The sequence below is a fragment of the Cryptomeria japonica genome, chromosome 5 (genome assembly GCF_030272615.1).
Source record: "Cryptomeria japonica chromosome 5, Sugi_1.0, whole genome shotgun sequence".
Lineage (NCBI taxonomy): Eukaryota > Viridiplantae > Streptophyta > Pinopsida > Cupressales > Cupressaceae > Cryptomeria > Cryptomeria japonica.
In genome coordinates this window covers 114,686,633-114,690,509 of record NC_081409.1, presented here as the reverse complement: position 1 = coordinate 114,690,509, position 3,877 = coordinate 114,686,633, and positions in this window count along the sequence as shown.

Genomic DNA, 3,877 nt, shown 5'->3' with positions numbered 1-3,877 from the left:
CCATCAATGACAAAACCTTCAATCACATACAATGTCTCATTGGAGTGTGCATATGCCAACAATCTCCCCCTTTGGCATTGATGGCAACACTCATGAGAAATTTCAAAAGTGTATCCAAAAATGTGAAGTCCAAAAATGTTACCAAAAATGTGTGTGCTCCCCTTGAGCATATGATTCCTGTGATGTTGAATTTTCTCATCCCAGTACTCCCCCTTTGGCATCAATGACAAAGGTTGTCAAGATGTCAGTAGAGTTAGTAGTTTCAACCTTGTAACTGGGTAGTTACAATTTGAAATAGATCCGCCAAAATCAAGTTTATAATCTCCATAAAAATTTTACTATCTCTTATTGCTGTCTCTGTTCTTTTAGCTGTACCGGTGAGATGTTGCAAATACTCTGCCGATGTTTTCTATCCCTGTATTAGTGCCTCAGATACTTCCTTCCGTAATGATGCTAAATAGTCCAATCTTGGACTCAGTTTTAATCTCAGATGCTTTGCCTTATTCACTATTCTCTTTTTTTCTCTTTCCAATTTAAGTAATTCTTCCTCAAAATTTGTTATCTTCTGTTAAAAAACTGATAATGTATTAGGTGAGTTAACAAAATTATCTGCAAGTTTATTGATTTCATCCTGTACCTTGCTCATCTTCTTATCTATATCTACAGTTAAAAGGTTTGTCTTATAGGTGTCTTTGTACAGAGTTTTGTACTCTTTTAATAAATTACACAGTTCCGATAGAAGTGTGTCAAAATCTCTAGTACACTTCTTTATCTGCTCATCAAAGAATCTTTGTTTTTCAATTTCTACTTTGTCCTTCAATGTCTCTTCCTTTATTTTCTCAATGTTCTCTGTGATATATTTACACAGGGTATCAAGTTGTCCTAAAGAATCTTTATTGTCTATATTATAGTTAGGAGCAATTACATTCACAATTGGTATGGTGTCATCAATTGCCTTATAAGCTTGTGAGCTGCAATCTGTTATCTTTTTAATTGAATCCAAGAGTACCTCAGTCACATTAGTTGATTTGTAGCTTGATGATGAACCAACATTCCGAGTACCGCCAGTGGAAGTAACCAAGCTTGTATTGACCTCTGGTAGGTCTGTTTGTGTTTGCATTTCCTTAAACAATGGTTTTTCTACTTTTCCAGTAGCTGGTGGCATTGTTTCCTTATGAACTTGTTCTTGTTCTTGTTGTTGTTCCTGTTCAGGAGCCTTTTGCTTTTTGCCATCTGCTGGTTTCTCCTGTGTGTTATCAGTTTGCTCAGCTACCGGAGGCTCACTAGCCATGTCAGTCTTATCAGTTGTATCTTTGTCTACCACAATGTTGATCTTTTGAGTATCAACATCCACTATGTATAAGACTTCAGGATTAGGATTGACATCCTCTACATCCATACTTTCAACTACCGGTTGATCTTTTGTAGCTGTTGTTTTTACCGGTGGAGTAATAAAAGGAGGTGGGGGTAAGTTGTCTTTCACCTTGATATTGGGTGGTCCACCAACTTTACCTTTACCCTTGTCTCTTTCTTTCTGATATACCTTTATAGGTTTGTGACTCATGTATTCTTTTTGTTTTTCTTTTTCCACTAGGAAAATGTCCCATGCATTTTCTGTCTCCTCAGTCACCTCATTAACTCTTCCAAACATTAAAGCAATGTGCCGGTGTGCAGTAGAAAATACTGACCGGTTGGCTTCAGTAATTAAGTCATCAATTTCTTTGGGTGAATTCATTGGATATACAACAAGTAGCTTTTCTATTTTTATTTTCTTGTCAAGTTCTACTACTGCTTGTCTTCTTGTTTCCAATCTTTTAAATAGTTCATCTAGTACTTCATCTACTACTTCCATCAAAAATTTCTTATACATATCCATATGCAATATAACATTGTTTTCTACTTGTTCTTTTTCATCAACTGTCAGAGTGTCATATAGTTTCTCTATATTCTTCAATTTCCCTTCCTCTGTAATTTCATTCAACAGTATGTCAAGAGGGGCCAAGTCTTTATTTGTTCTCTTCTTCTTCTTGGGTGTCAGTTTCTTCTTCTTTGGTGTAGCCTTTCTTACCGGAGATCTCACTGCTTGTTGTTTTTGTCTTGTCCTCCTAGGTGAGGGTGTGGTTGCCGGTGAGGGATCTCTTTTTCTTACAACTCTTTTGAAAGTTGCAGGCATGTCATTCTCTGAAGATGTGCCTACCAGTGATAGGTGAGTTTCAGGTTGTGGAGCTGCTAACTCATCCTCTGTTATACTGGTTTGTTCCATTACTTTATCCTTGATCTCTTTTGCTTGCCTAGAACCTTTTCTTACAACTGCCTCAACCTTTTTCACTCTTTTCTTAGATTGTATTTGGTTTTCAATAGTTTCTGCACTACCAAATATTTCTTCCTTAGGTTCTTTAGGGGCTTCCAGAAGTGCTTTAGCATATGTTTCAATTATATGATCATCTATTTCGTAGCCCATCTCTGTTACCCAAACAATCCTAGGGATGACTGCTTCCATCCAGATCTCATCCTTCTTGATTACAAAGCATATTTCATCCTTATATTTGTCAGCAATCTTTTGTGATAGTCTGATTCTTTTCTTCATTTTGGCCTTTAGTGCTTGAAAGAAATCATGGATATTGTTTTCTTTATCTTCTCCCATATTGTTGAATAGTTCTGTTAACTGTTTACCTACCGATATATCATATCCAAGTTCTTTGTAGCCTATACCGGGAACCTGTTTGGTTATATGTAGCATCAGACATACTAACAAATTTCCAAATTTAAAAGTTCCTTTCTTGTCCTTCTTAATCTTGCCTAAGTTGTCAATTAATTCATCCTTCAACCACTCACATACATGAATCTTTACATTATCCATGACCATATCATAAGCACTCTCAATGCATAAACTTGAAATTGAATTAAGTCTATTTGCATGAGTAGCTTTATATCCTAATATCATGTTGATAAATCTCACATTAATATCTGTTACATCATTTACTCTTAAGGACCTTCTGTCAGATGTGGCACCAGTTAACTGAGTAACTAGGTAATTGGAAACCTTCTTGGTTTTGTCTGGCCTTTTACCGGTGGTTGGTAACCCTGTGACAGCTTTCACAACTTCCTTAGTGATTTTGTGAATTGCATCTAACTAGAAAAATTCACCATGTACCCTGCTTAAGACTATCCTAATCACATCCTTGGGAAATTCAGGAATGCTAAGGATCTCTGTAAATCCTAGGGTTTCAATGATCTTGTGTTCATCTTTTACATTGCCGGATTCATCACATATGACAATTTTAAACATGGTTTTAATCTCTTCATCTCCTAGTTCCTCAATGTTACACTGAATGTAAATTCTGGGGTCTTCAACATAAACAACTCCCTTAGGAATTTGAGAAAAAGCACCTAAGGTATCATCTTTCTTTGCTATCTCGGGAACTAATTGAAATACGGGCCTAGGTCCTTTTATAACTTCGACAACAGTAGGGTTTGCTATATATTCAATTGCAGAGGTGGATGCCATGATAAAATACCTTTTACTGCCTTTAGGATGGATGATTGCTTGAAGTGTTCTTGCCTCTTGCTCGAAATGCCTTAGCTCGGAATCTTCGCGCTCTTCGTAGGTTTGAAATCTCGGTGAAATGAAATGGAGCCAAAACCTCAAATTTATAGTGTCTTTTCGCCATCTACCACATTAAATGCATGCCGGTTAAGTATTCACTTAACATTGTCTGCCGGTAATAAGTAATTTCCAACTTCTCATCTCTAACCGAGGGAATAATAGCACGTGTCATTAGATTGCCAAACCCTCAAGGAAACTTTCTTCAATTAGATGAAGAACTTCTTGCCCGTGGAGCACTGCTCTGTCCTGCCATGAAGCATCACTCTGTCC